The sequence below is a fragment of the Colobus angolensis genome, unplaced genomic scaffold (assembly GCF_000951035.1).
Source record: "Colobus angolensis palliatus isolate OR3802 unplaced genomic scaffold, Cang.pa_1.0 Scaffold218, whole genome shotgun sequence".
Lineage (NCBI taxonomy): Eukaryota > Metazoa > Chordata > Mammalia > Primates > Cercopithecidae > Colobus > Colobus angolensis.
In genome coordinates this window covers 813908-829681 of record NW_012115355.1, presented here as the reverse complement: position 1 = coordinate 829681, position 15774 = coordinate 813908, and the positions used below count along the sequence as shown (strand labels likewise).

General features: G+C 36.0%; 1 long non-coding RNA gene across 1 annotated transcript in view; it reads right to left on the bottom strand.

The window, feature by feature from the left end:
* Positions 1 to 4703: 4703 nt before the first annotated feature.
* LOC105512712 overlaps positions 4704 to 15774 on the bottom strand; it is a 23141-nt gene continuing 12070 nt past the window's right edge. The window contains exons 2-5 of the long non-coding RNA XR_001001902.1: positions 15038 to 15189; positions 9601 to 9692; positions 6398 to 6549; positions 4704 to 4736 (exon numbers count right to left, since the gene is read on the bottom strand). This is a non-coding gene — a long non-coding RNA (uncharacterized LOC105512712). The remainder of the gene's footprint in view (positions 4737 to 6397; positions 6550 to 9600; positions 9693 to 15037; positions 15190 to 15774) is intronic.

Here is a 15774-nt window from a genome sequence, read left to right as displayed (position 1 = left end):
ATAGAAATCTTGCCTGAATTTCCAGTCTGTTGGTCTGGTTTGCAGATTTCAGACTCAAGAGTATGACATCAACTCTTGCCTAAATTTTCAACCTACTGTCCTGCACTAAAAGTTTTAGACTTGCCTGTTCCTGCAATTACAAGAGCCAATTCAAAAGGACTGCTTTTTGGAGAGCCTCGAATAATACACTACCCTTCGCCACAACATGCACACCTGCACGCCCCCACATAAATGCACACACATCCAGCCTAGGCTATAAACCAAAAGCCCAAAGCCTAAACATCAAGATGCTCTTTCTGCAGTGGTGACTCAAACCTGATCACAGAAACTAATTTTGACTTCTTCCAATGCTGGGTATCAAACTAACCCAGGAAAGCATCATGGCCTATATAAACTCTACTAAGTGGAAAATTTCCTATTGTCTCAAAGGTTTAGCTGAAATCCTAAAGCTGTTAACGATAATATGTAGTTTCAAAGATCTAAAAGGAGAATATTAAATGTTCCCAACATGAAGAAATGATAATGTTTGAGATGGTGAATATAATTACCCTAATCTGATCACTATACATTATATGTGTTAAAACATCACCAAGTACCCCATAAATATGTACAATTATTATTTGCCAATTAAAAGAAGAAAAATGTAAAATTGTACAACTTTTAGAGGATAAAAAAGAGAAGAAATAGTATTTCTAATAAATAAGTACATCTTTAAAATTTTTTGTGACGTCATCTCACAGAAGGCAGCTGTGCCAGATCACAGCACCATCAGTCAAATAAACCTTTGTCCTTTTCCTCCAATTTGCTGCTCCCCTTTCATTCTGACCCTAAAAGACCCAGAAACAGCAGAATAAGTGAGGCGGGATTAGGACAAAGATGCTTGACCCACTCCCCACTGCAGGCTTCTGAACCCGAGAAGAGAAGCTTTAAATTAGACAAATAGGACTGGACTTATAAATACAGGAAGCTCACTGAAGAAGTTATGGATTTGCTACACACTCAAAGAAATGTTGAATATGTAGCAAGATTGTATGCTGAAATAGGCTTGCCCCTTTTGTGTCAAACTTTGCTCCACAAAAGTGCAGTTTTATTTGTTATTTCATCTCCTCTACTTAGCATGTGCCCCAAATTTCCATCTTACTCAATTTTTCTAGACCAAATGATTTCCAGTTATAATTCTGTCTTATCCTAACATAATTTTAAAGCATACTTAAATAAAATATACTACCATTTGGAAGTACAGATAAAAAAATCATTTTTCTGCATGCTAATAATTATGTCTGAATAACTAGGACCAGTAATAGAGAAAATAGTTTTAATATCTTTTAACCAGGAACAGAAAACAAAAATGTGCAGAAATCATCATTTACTAATACTTTAAACACATTATATTACCTGTATTTAATGAATAAAAATTCCTATGAACACTTTCCTAACAGTCTAAGACTTAAAGCCAATCAGAAAAATAAATATAGCCACACATCCACACAAATTAATAAGTAATGGCTGTTCTTGTATTATTCATGCAACAACAACAGAATAAAGAGAGAGAGAGAGAGAAAGAGAATGCTACCAGAGCACACTGTCTTGTACTAGGAGAAATTCAAAGTTCTGAAACCATGAAGATATTCAAAATAATGGTAAAATGAGTAGAAAAGGTAAATTTAGATAATAAGTAGCTATTTTTCTAATTAAAACATAGCAATAAAATACTTACTTTTTATAGCCCTTTAAATATTTTCATTTAAAGAGTAATGGGCAATGAACCAGATACTCTGATAATCCTGGCTCTTCCATTTACTAGTTAGAACACTGTAGACAAGCTACTTAATCTCTTAGGGTCACCATTTTACTCATCTATAAAACAAAATAAAATGGGTAGACTAGATCACAAAATCTTTAAAATTCCATCTAAATATAATATTCGATAAGTCAATTTCGTACCTTACCCCCTGCCTTCTTAAAGTTACATCCCATTTCTCTTAGTCCTCCCTCCTCCTCTTCCTATGGTAAAGGATGTCATGTGATGACAGAGAGGGAAAGCAAGAAGGCTTTCAAAGAATGCAAATGGAATCTTGACATCAGCTGTCTCCTAATTGTACTGGTTAGTGCTCTTTTGTTATTTTTGCCAGTCTTCATTTAATGGAGCACCCTGCCGGAAAATAAACTTGCTTGGTTTTTCTCCTTTGGACTAGTTAGAGTGGAGGTACTAGAAAGTCCCCAGTGGTCACTGTTACAGAGCCGATCTCCTCTGATGCACTAAGGAGAGCTTGCTCTGGAGGGTGCATATAGGGCTCTTTAGATGCAAGATACAGTTGTTCCTAGGAGGGTGGATAGAAAACAAACGACAGTCAGATCTATTTTTCCTGAACTTTGAAAAGAGAAATCTATAAATTAAATACAATTTTAAATACAATCTGGATGAGTTTGTCTGGTTTTAAATCTTGGCTAGCTGATTCTAAAATGTGTTAAAACACAAAGAAACAATTTTGAAGAGAAAAGAGGAGTCACTCTATCATATAGCAGGTGTTATAAATAAAACTATTTGAAGACAGCAAGACATTGAAACAGAGAATAGAAAGCCCAGAAACAGATGTATCCATATTCAGTACCTTGATATATGAAAGAAATATCATTGCAGATCAGCCAAGAAAACATAGACAATAAATGGTGCTCAGACAATTGATTAGAATATGGAAAAAAAAATTGGATTCCTTTCCCACATCATGAATGAAAATAAATTCCAGGTGCTTTAGGGACCTAAAAATTAGCATTAAACTTTAGAACATTTATGTGAGAAAAATAGAATATTGCTTTTCAAAACACCAAAAACTGAATCATAAAGAAAATGATCAGTAAGTTAGGCTACACTGAAATTACGAATTTCTGCCTATCAAATGGCAATATTAAAAGAAAAAAAGTCAAAACATAAATATCTGGCTGAAAGAAGATTGTAACCAACTCAGCCTAGAAGACATCGATATCTACAACGAGCAAGTCAATAGAAAAACATGGGCATTGCCAGGTGCGGTCACTTATGCCTGTAATCCCAGCACTTTGGGAAGCTAAAATAGGAAGATCATTAGAGCCCAGGAGTTCAAGGCTGCAGTGAGCTATGATCGTGCCACTACACTCCAACCTGGTTGACAGAGTGAGACCCTGTTTCAGAGTGAGAGTGAGAGAGTAAGAGAGAGTGAGAGTGAGAGTGAGAGTGAGAGTGTGAGAGAGAGTGAGAGAGAGAGAGAGAGAGAGGAAAGGAAAGAAGGAAAGGGGGAAGGGAAGGAGGGAAGGAAGGAAGAAAGAAAGAAATATGGGCATGATATTAAAAAGTAATTCATAAAAGGGAAAGCTCAAATAATATATGAAAAGATGTTCAATCTTACTAGAAATCAGGGAAGTGTATAAAAAACTAAAACAAATTGCCATTTCAGACCCATCCAATATCTATGGCATAATAGGAACTCATACACTATTCTTAGAAGTAAAATCAGTACACTCATGCCACAGAGCAATTTCACAATACCTAATGATTCAGGATATGCACAGATCTTTTTCACCTAAGAAACAAAATCATGAAGCAGAAAACGTCTGAAATTCGGGGAAAACAATGAATTCATTTGGCTAGTGCTCATGTGAAGATGCATCAGATGAAATAAAATCTGCGGTTTGGCACAAGGTGCTCTTTAACCTGGCTGCAGGCTGTATTTCCTACTCAAATGCTGTTTCATAGGCAATGAGGATCACTTAAAGACTGATAAAGCAGGAGAACAGCAAACTCAGAGCAGAGCTTTGGGAGTTCAAACTTAGGACAACAAAGAGACCTCCGAATGATTTTAAACTGAAGAGTGACATGGTCCAATATGCATTTAGAAAGATCACTCGGGCAGGAAATGGGCATTCTGTTTTTGTGTATTTGCTGCCAAGCAGAAGTGATCCTTGATAACAGGGCAAGGAAAGGGCAAAGGGACAAATAACCAGCAGAAAATGAGAGGTGGACGGGCCACACTAGAGGAAGGTAAATTCTGAGATTTTTTCCGTATGAAAAGTTCGTCTGACACAGACCGTATCACTGGAGAAATTCATTGGTGAATATGAAGAAGAGGAGCTGCTGTGGGACTCTAAGATACTGCTGCAATTTTTCACTTTAACAAAACTTTCCCTTTATGATGAAGCTTCTTCCTTTCTGTCAACGGGCATGTTTGATATAAGAATTCTGTAAGAAAAAATGTTTGCCTTGTTGTTACTTACATTTTTCACAGTCCAGATGTCTGTATAGCTCCTAAGAGAATAACCCATAGGAAAAATGCATCAAATCAGCTCTTGAGAAATGTGAATGCAATAAAAGTAATATACTCATATACCTACCCCAATCGCACCTTGCAAACGAATCAAGTTCCTTTGATGCATTATAACTTAATAACTTTCTTTACAGAGATCTGTAACCAAAATAAATGTTCATAGTCCAGTGCCCATTATAGTGGAAGATTGTTTATTATAGATAATTGCTTATTAAGATAAAGCATTATGGAATTTATTATGTTAAGAATATCACATTGTTATTTTCTTTTAAAAACAAAATGCCTCAGTATATATATAAATGTGGCATGTCAGAATGAATTCAATTACATTAACTTTTTTTGAGAATACTCCTATAGCGATTTTCAGGTTAACATCACTATTTTTTTTTGTTTTCTTTTTTTTTTTTTTTTTTGCTTCTTTTCTTGCAACATCTGAAACTAAAAGAACATTTGAAAACTTTTGTCAAAATTTATTATTACAAAACTACTTATCCCATTTATCAAAATCCTGTTGCCTAATTTCTATACAATACTAGAAGATAAAACTGATTGTCTTCTCAAATTTACCATCGAGAAATATATAAAAAGTCACTAGCTTTCATATGAACATTTAAGAAATTACATTCACTCTAAGCAAAACATGACTAGTCTCACTAAAATAGTGTTTTAGTCTAAAATTATTCGTTTCAGTTTAATACTAATCTTTAGCATTTTAATACTATCTTATTTGACTAGTTTTGTGTTTATTTCCTTACAATAAGAACTTTCAAACCAGAAAAATATGTGTAAGTTAGCATCATGAATTTGAGGTACTGATTCGAATACGCAGTGTATGTGCTTGCTTTTTCTTTTCTTTCCCCGTCCCCCTGTCCCCTACACTTTCCCCCTGAAATGGCAATGGTTAGGCCTTCATGGCAACCAAACACAGATGCTAGATTGCTGAATGGACTCTCTGTTTTCAAAAGATATTCTTTTCAACGACATATAAAACTACACAACTAATATAAAATTACTTCCTCCAAACACACAAAGGGCTACGTTTGGATACTCTTAATATGTCATCCAAATCCACCTCTCACAGATGAACAAGGTAGGAAAATGGAGCACACATGGGTCCAGTTCCATGGATAATCATTGGCACCGCCATTGTTATCACGATAAAATATATAGAATGCTGGCATTACTAAGGAACGTGAAGAAAAGGCTACATTTCTGCTTCAATTTTGTAACATTTTTCTGTTATTCTCTTTGACCTATAACCAGCTTGTTTCTGCTGCTATTATAACGGGAAAAGAAAACACTCATGCCCCATATGAATGTAGGAGTACCTATTCTTTCCTTTTCTTTCCTTTCCAAGTGTCTCCTGATTACCCACTTTAGAAAAATCACAGGATGCCTTATTCAGACAGATATTTTTCCACAAAACTATCCTCTACTGAAATCCCTAGTAAAAAGGCAAGTATCAATATGAGAATCACATTTAAATGCATCTTAAGAGTTCATCAAAAAATGAATTAGTGAGACCACTATTACCTTCCAAAATTGCTAACATAATTCCATGAAAGAATGGGATTTCATTTAAGCTTTCTAATTTCTAACCATGAAATCTGACCCATCTGTGTCATTTTTGTTAGAAAACATAATTTACACAGTAAGGGATCACATCTCTGGAAATGGAAGTAACTATGTAACTAAATTGTTACTATACTTAGAACTCCATTTTCTGCATGGAAAAAAAACACTCTCATGAATATTTTTTCAGAATTATTTTGTCTGATATTCTCAGTTACCTTCCAGGTAAAAGGAAAACAAAATTTTGGACTTTCAGTACCAAATAAAGAACATTAATGGTTAATTTTCTGAGTTGTTGTACTAAAGAGCGTATCATTGTTATGTTAATTAATATGTAAATGTTATATTAACTCACACCTATCTATAGGCTACTACTAATAGAGAATTTTTACAAACTAAGGATTTATAAAACCTTTAGGTAAACTCATTCTGTGCCTTCTGTATTTTCGAAGGAAAGTACAGTGTGGCTACAACTTTTGTTCTGTGTAGGAAATAACTGTTAATTGCTAATGGATAAAGAAGTGTACCTGAGTGGTACCTTGTACCTGAGAGCCACATCTCCATGTGAGTTGCAACTGAGAGCCATGCTTGGCTCTCCATCCTAAGCTAGATGCTGATAACAGTCTCCATTTCCTATAGTTTTATTTAGCTCTTTTCATCTTGCATTCCTAAAAATCTCCTTTAGGATAAAAAAGCTATAATTCGCCTCTTTTTAAAAGTAATTCATGAGTCTAATTTAATATATTTAAACCGAGGGCAAAACATTCATATGAGGCACTAGGTTTACCCGAGTCAGCCCTTGCCCTCAAGAGGATGTTTAAAGCGGCTTCAAAATGCTATGAATTAATTATAGCACACTGTCACGAAGAAACAAATAATTAAGTACCCACTGAAGCAAAACAAACACTCTAATATCAATATAGCACATAAAACACCACAACTTGTCAGGCAATTTAGCATTTTGGAATTCTTTCAATATAACAGACATTAATGACCCCAATTCTCAAGGTAATCTGGAAATTTTATCTTGTATTGAAATGCAATTCCTTTTAAGCGTTGAATCCTGCACATTCTAACATCAGTTATTTTATAGCCTCATACATATTCCCATTTGTTCTGCTGTCAGAACCAAGCTAGAATTAGTAGACAAGACTAAAGAAATCCAGGTAAACTATTCCCTTCACCTCCAGGAAGGTCCCTAACTAAGCCAACTTAACATTCATAAAGAACTAAAATTATAAGAGCAAACAACAGTGGGATTTTACTGATTTATGACAACTGCAACTAAAGATGAGTGGAAGCAGGAATGATAAGAGATAGCCTGAAATGTTTTGGTCTCTCTTTTTTACTGAGTTACTCCTAATGTGTAGGACAGTGTTTACACATAGGGGGCATTTGGTGAGTGAAAGGGAGAATGAATGTGTTTGAATCTTACACTGGTTCCAACTCTACAATTAGTTTGCGATAGCTTTTCTTATCTTGAAAATAAAATGAATTAAATGTATCCGCCTTCCATGGGATACATTCAGCAATTTAGGACCCAAAACAACCTCTTTATCCTCCTTTGCCAGCCTTGTCCCTGCCTTTAATTCAGTTATTAGGTATGGCATATGTATAATGCTTGGGTGAATTTAGAAGCTTTATTAGAGAAGCCCTAGCTTCCATGACTAATAAAACCAAACATTTGCAAGACTCAACATAATTAAAATTTGTTTCTTGTTTATCAAATAATACTGAGCAGGAGAACAGGAGAGGTAGCCCTTCCACGAAGCCACAGAAACCCAGGATCACATGAATTCTGCCATATTCACCACAAAGCCTGCTAGTTCATCCCATTGTTATTGTCGTACCAACCAACTGGTAGGAAACAGAGCCTGGGGAAGAGTAGGCTTTTATGAGCCAGACTTGAAAGTGATGCGCAGCGCTTCAAATCACATTCCATTTGCTAAAATCCAATCTCTGGCTGCATCTAATTGCAAGGGGGTCCTGGAAAATGTGGTCCCTAGCTGAACAACCACTTACCACCAACAGCTCTACAACATGTAAGATGAGGGGTACAGAGAGGCAGAAATACTTTGTTTAACAGCTCAATGTCTTCACCACACATTTTCTCATCGGAGATATGCATTCTAAGGAAGCTTGGGACCAGGGCTGGCTGCTACCCCATGCTGCCAATCTCGAGCTACCTAAAAGTTACCTTTGAGACACATATTGAAAGGGATGCAAAGATCACTGAAGAATATGTTTTGTGTGCTTTCTTTTGCTTTTCGCTAAGTAATTTTGAAAATAAATGTTATTTGTGACATCGCCTGGGAGCCATCCAAGTGTTACAATTCAATTAACAACACAAGTTGCCCATTCTGTGTGACTACTAGTTCAAATGCCTAGGAAACTAGAAACTGATGGTAGAAATCAGTTATTTCCTGGAGTGGAATATAATTTTGAGAGCATTTGTAGTTTAAATCCATGAAAAAAAACAGGTCCAGAATTGTGTTTAATATAGCCATGAATCTCCTTCTTAGAAGATGTGCGCCATAAACATGATCTTATTCGTTTTCTTCAAAAAAAAAAAAAAAAAAGAAAGTGATCCATAGTCACAGTAGAAACTCATAGTTCTGAAAGCCAAATTTAAAAGTTTTACAAAGACATTTTTTAAAGGTGTTAATGACAACATCCTCTGCGTCCTAGTCTTTTTATTGGCAGTTTCAAGAGGACTGAATGGACTTAATGAAACAACTTGAACTCTTTCAAAGCGGTCAGTAATCCAGAGGAAACGCACCAGTTAGAAATAAACTAGTGCCTAAGCTCTTTCAAAAAGACTAAATAGAGCACTAGGTCTTAACCTTCCAAGTGGAAGTTGTAACTAATTCTGCCTATGTTTAATGAAAATCATGTCTCACGGAAAAAGCTACCGAAATTATACAGCTGCCTCTACTATGCAGAAAAACAATGTAAGTTGTCAGAGAAGCAGCCTGGGGTAAAATATTTGTCATGGTAAGTGGTAAAAGTATTAATAACTAAGATTTAACCTTTTCTAGGAACAGACTGAAAGTTGTCATTGAAACTTCTTATACTACGTCTCTCATATTAGACAGAATGAAAAAATACAGGACACTTCTCAGTGCTCTATACAACACATACCACTAACTGCCTCTATAGTATCTTCTACTACCCACTCACCTGTATTACATGCATATCCTTACAAAGCACTTGTCTCTCTGAAATTCACAACAGCAAGAAATCTACATATGAACTCGAACTTTATGTGAATTTCCTTAAACAGTAATTTGGTTGAGTATAATTAAGGGCACCAAGATTAGAAAAAAGTCTGCTCACAGAGCTGGCAATATGTTACACATAGCAACTTGATCCAATTTAGCTTGTGATCAATAGTGGTGCTTGGGGGTAAAGAGAAAATAGACTGAGCATATCAATTAACAGTTGGTCTGGAATAACAGGAGCCACTTCAGATGAACTTTAACTGCAGCTGAAAAATGTGATGTCCTAAAAGGCCAAAACAGTTTCTCACCACCATCTACAGACTCCGCCATTTACATCAGGTTTAGAAAACTGGAGAAAACTCAGGGCTGGTCTGTATGAAATACAACACTTGCCATTTTGCAGTTTCTTATTTGACAAAGAAATACTCAGGTTCTCCACAGAGATGAACTATGCAGTGAATGACAAGTACTCCCAGGCAGATAACCACGTGCTGTGAATTTATTTTCACCTGAGAGGCTGCTCCACCATGTGTTGCAACTGAGTTTCTTGGGTAATCTCTCAGGGACTCTCCAACCAGCCACTCAGCAACCCTGTCTGCACCTTTCAACATAACACATTATGGTAACAACAGAAGCTGATCCCCATAAGAGAGCAGCAATATAAACTTGAAAACCTGTTTCTCCTCCCTATATTTACAATTTTGTTCCTTGGGCTAGCATGGCATGACACTTACTCTTGTTAGTCTCTCAGGAAAAAAAACTCATCTTACAATCTTGCTATGCTCTGTTTTTCATTTTAGATATAAATATCATGTGTAGTCAGCTCTGAGGAGTGGGCAGAATATAAGCAAGAACATATTCTTGCTCTAGATAACTGAATGCTATTTTGATTGGAACTTCAACTTCCTAGTGTGAAGTATTATTAAATATTCTCCATAAACTAATTGTTGAAACTAGCAATCTTAGCAAGGTAATTCAGTATCCTTGTTACTCTAAAAAACCACCACACAATAGATATATGATACTTCACACATAAACTCTAATTACACTAATTGCAATGCAGCGGGGAAACAAGCTTTGTTTTGTAGATGTCTAATAAAATTGAGCATTGGAGAATTCCAAATGAACATATTAGGTGCTGATTAAGCAACAAGTCTCCTTGTCAGGTTATTTACAGAAACTAAGAGAAACAACCTTCCTCCTATAGTTCCTTTGGCCATAATTCTCCTACCTGGCCCCAAACATTTAATGACTAAAGTTAAAATTTAAAGTGGGGGTTAAAGCAGAACAAATGGATATTTATATTCATGGGCCAAACTAATTTTATTTACCTTTGACAAGACTAATTAAATAAGGTCACTATTTTATATCATGAGGCATCTTACCCTTCTATATTAAGACAGACTTAGGCCGAGTTAGGGAGGAGTACAAGAAGGACATCAGTAGTTCTTTATAAGCTGGCTCCAAGAAAGCTACAAAATATTGAAAGATGCATATAACCCTGAAAGGGGACTATCTACAGAAAGAGAATATAGAAAAGGAAAATGAAAGAAAATAAAGGATGACACGTAATAGTAGTGTGGCTGATGATGACCCTGTGACTATTTTCAAGTGACAGTATGATCACTTATGCTATGATTACACATCAACTGAACATGAGTTATATTAGTCATAAAACTAACTAGTGAACTCACACAAGAAAATCTAAAATGTCTAGAGGTGAAGAAGAAAATATAGTAAAGCTATTTCTCTAGTGTCAGTCTATAAGAAAAAATAAAAAATTCTGGAAAAATAATGGCCACATAGTTTTTGGATGTCTTTAAATATTTATATAAGGTAGCTAGATAGTATAGAAAAAAATGGATAGTATTTATAACAAGCTAAGTGACAAGGGCATCCACACAAACCCCAAATAATAAAACAACTGGAGACAATTCACCAATAACTGTAAGATCTACATGGTATCAGTGTATGTGCGGAAGAAAGTAAAGGGAAACAGGATGTCTGAGGGTCCCAAGCAAAAAAGACACCAGTAATAGCCAACAGATGTTCACTGGATATCATGACAAGTACATTGGAAAACAGTATCTGAAACCAGGAGGGATTTTGCCCAAACTAATAACAGGAGTGTATAAGAAAACTGCATTAGGAACTGAAGGAACTGGAAATCTAGACTGCAGAGCAATCTAGACTTTAAGAAACTGAAAAAATGAAACTAGATCCCAACCTCTCACTCTTTACAAAAATCAACTCAAAAGAGAGCAAAGACCTAAATGTAAGAAACTGAAACGTTAAAACTACTAGAAAAAAAAAAAAAAAAAAGGAAAATACTTAGGACATTGCTCTGGGAAAAGATTCTATGAATAAGATCAAAGAAGCACAGGCAACAAAAGCAAAAATAAACAAATGAGATTATATCAAACTAAAAAGCTTCCGCATAGCAAAGGAAACAGTCAACAGGGTGAAGAAACAACCTACAGAATGGGAGAAAGTATTTGTAAATCATTCATTTGACAGAGGATCAATATCCAGAATATATAAGAAACCCAAACATCTTAAAAACAAAAAAGCAAGCAAGGAAGTCAAGCAAGAAAAGAAAATTCAATTTAAAAATTAGGAAGCAATCTGAATAGACATTTCTCAAAAGACAAATGACAAAAAAAAAAAAAAAATACTCAACATAACTAATCATCATGGAAATGCAAACCAAAAACACAAGTAGATATCATCTCATCCCAGTTAGTATGGCTGTTATTTAAAAATAATTATAAATTTTGGAAAGAATGTCGAGAAAAGGGTACTCTTATACACTGTTGTTGGGAATGCGAACAAGTATAGGCACCATAGAGAACAGTAGGGAGGTTCTTCAAAAAACTTCAAATAAGGCTGGGTGCAGTGGCTTATGTCTGTAATCCCAGCACTTTAGGAGGCCAAGGCGGGCAGATCACAAGGTCAGGAGTCCAAGACTATCCTGACCAACATGGTGAAACCCCATCTCTGCTAAAAATACAAAAATTAGCCTGATGTGGTGGTGTACACCTGTAATCTCACCTACTCAGGAGTCTGAGGCAGGAGAATTGCTTGAACCCAGGAGGCGGAGTTTGCAGTGAGCCAAGATTGCACCACTGCACTCTAGCCTGGGCAACAGAGCAAGACTACATCTCAAAAAAAAGAAAAAAAAAAACAAATAGGACTACCACATGATCCAGCAATACCGTTACTGGGCATTCATCCAAAGAAAAGAAATCAGATATCAAAAAGACATCTGCATCCCTGTTTTTATTGCAGCATTATTCATAATAGCCAAGATATGGAATCAACCTAGGTGTCCAACAACAGATGAATGGATAAGGAAAATGTGGTATATACACAATGGAATATTATTTAGCCATAAAAAAGAATGAAATTCTGTCATTGGTTGCAAAATGGATGGAACTGGAGGACATTATGTTAAGTGAAATAAACCAGGAACAGAAAGTTAAATACTGCATGTTCTTACTCATATGTTGAAGTTTAAAAAAAAAAAAAAAAAAAAGTTGCTCTCATAGAAGTATAAAATAGAACAGAGGATCCTAGAGGCTGATAAGGGGAAGGGGAAGGGGGAGAGAGTCAGAGATGTGTTAAAGTATACAAAATTACAGTTAGGTAGGAGGAATAATCTCTAATGTCCTATAACACCATTGGATGACTCTAGTATTACCCTCCTAACTATTTGAAACTATATATTATTTTTAACTAGAATCATCCAACAGTGTTATACATTAAATGTTTCAGATGAAGGACGTGCTAATTACGCTGATCTGATCACTATACATTATATGTATGGAAATATCACTATCCAAAAAATATGTACAATTATTATGTGTCTGATATGGTTTAGCTGTGTCCCCACCCAAATCTCACCTTGAATTGTAATAATCCCCATGTGTCAATGGTGGGGCCAGGTGGAGACAATTGAATCATGGGGATGGTTTCCCCCATACTGCTCCCATGGCACTGAATAAGACTGATGAAATCTGATGGTTTTATAAACAGGAGTTGCCCTGCACATACCCTCTTGCCTGCTGCCATGTAAGACATGCCTTTGCTCCTCCTTGCCTTCCACCATGATTGTGAGGCCTCCCCAGCCATGTGGAACGGTGAGTCAATTAAACCTCTTTCCTTTACAATTACCCAGTCTCGGTTATATCTTTATTAGCAGTGTGAGAATAGACTAATACAGTGTCCATTTAAAAAAAAAATAAAATAAAAAGTGAATGGGACAAAGAAAAGAGATGATGGAAAGTCAATGTCCACATGAAAGGTAAAAGAAGGACATAGAAGAAAGAAGTCTCAGAAAGCAAGCCACCAGCTTTTGAACACTACTTGTCTTAGGCTGTTTGGGCTGCTATAACAAAACACTGTTAACTAGGTGACTTGTGAACAAAGAAATTTGTTTCACACAATTCTGGAGGCTAAAAAGTCCAAAATCAAGGCAGATTCAGTGTCTCATGAGGGTCTGCTTCCTGGTTCACAGAAAAACATCCTCTCACTAAGTCTTCACATGGTGAAAGGGGTTAGGGTACTCTTGGGGCCTCTTTTCTAAGGCCACTAATCCTGTTTATGAGGGCTTCCCCTCCTAAATGATTAGGGTGACCTAATCACCTCCTAATACTATCACCTTCAGGGATAGGATTTCAACATATCAATTCTAAGGAGACACAAATGTTGTCTATAACCAAAAACGCTGTCTATAATCATTCAGAAACAACAAAAGGAGAAATATTCAGATTAGAATAGCATTATTAGCAACAAGACTGTGGTTTTGAATTGCCTCTTTCTGTTAAAAGAACCAAGGGCTTCCTGGAGAAATGTCTGCTTCCATGTCTGGGCCAGAATATGTAAAAGGTGAGCCTGAAATACCTTGTCAAAAAGTAAGTCATGACTACTAGAAACATGTCAATAGGGCAAGCCAACTTTATGAGATTTCCAATGGACAAAGATAGAAAAATTTAGCATCTATAAGGTAGATAATTGCCAAGGGATTGAAATCAACAAATGTGAATAAATCTATTCATTAATATTTATCGAAAAATAATTGATCACCTTCAGAGGAAGGTAACTAAAGAGAAAGAATCAAGCATTTATTCTGCCGTTCCTACTTGGCTATATCACTGGGTAACCAAATGATAGGTGAAGAAAAGTATCTATTTTTAAACTCCAGCTAATAATTTTTTAAAAATAGATTATCATTATTTGGTACTGCCCTCTGTTCAACGAATTGATGGATCAATATATTAGATATTAATGTTTGCCAACAAAAACAGGGACAATAAGATACTACATGTCTCCTATAGTCTTGCCAAGATGCTAAAATGAGTCTGATTAACCCTCTGAATGGTGCTACCATTTTTCAGGAAATAGGAGAAAAGAACAGGATAACTTAGCCAAGAATACACAATTAACAAAATTCAAACAATAGGAATCTGACAGGACTGTCTGGGTCTTTAAATGAGTAAATGGCAAGGGAAAAAAAGGGATAAGATGATGGGCGGAGGAAGGGGATGTGTAGATTAAAAGAGAATCTAAAAACATCAATTTTTAAAATGGAAAAAAACTAAAATATAATGTATAAGTGCACACTCATGGGTGACAAAACTGAAAAAATAAAATGCAAGGAAGCCATTACTATAAAAGCCAGGATGGTGTTTACTCTGATAGGAGTGATTATAACAGAAACAAGCCTCACCAAGGTGCTTTTGGGGTGGCTGGCAAAGTTCTATCTCTTGGCTTGGGTGGTAGTTACAAAGGTGTTTGCTTTAAGATATTCATTAGCTAAAAGCAACATCAAAAAAAGGCAAAATAGAAAGTAACAACAGATTCATGGCAGTTGGAAGATGGTAGCAGCTGTGTGTAGATTCTGTTTAAACATCAAAACAGGCTGAATTAAGATTCTCAGACACTCACTTTTCACCTCCAGTGAAGCTCTAATTGGTACCGAGCTGAAGACAAGCAGCAGGACCTTCGTCGAAAGTGTTTTGTTTCCCTCAAATCTCTGTTGTTCAGACTCCTTGTCACAGCATTTTTGTAGCGCTTGGTTATTGTAGCCACTGTAGATCCTATGATCAAGAAACAGAAAAACTGTCCTAGGAAAATTATACTTTAAATTGACAAAGAAAAAAATTAGCCTCAATGTTCCCTCATCTCATGTAAAAAACAAGAAGCTGGAATTGAGTGTTCCAGAAGATTTTATCTTTTGTTTTTCTTTATATATTCCTAACTTATATAACAATAAAATAGCTTTGGCATGGCAATATATTGTTATACATCCTATAACAATACATGAAAGTATAATTTAATGAAATAACAATTTTAAAGCCCGAAGCAACTGCAAATGCTTAACATAGGAGGAAGATGGGAGAGGAGGCAGCTAATTTCTTAAGTTGAATCAAAACCATGCTATGGGCTGGGTGCTGTGGCTCACGCCTGTAATCCCAGCACTTTGGGAAGCTGAGGCGGGTGGATCACTTGACGCCAGGAGTTTGAGAACAGCCTGGTCAACAAGGCGAAACCCCGTCTCTACTAAAAATACAAAAAATTTAGCTGGGGGTGGCAGTGCATTCCTGTAATCCCATCTACTCAGGAGGCTAAACCTGGAGAATCGCTTGAACCCAGGATGTAGAGATTGCAGTGAGCTGAGATCA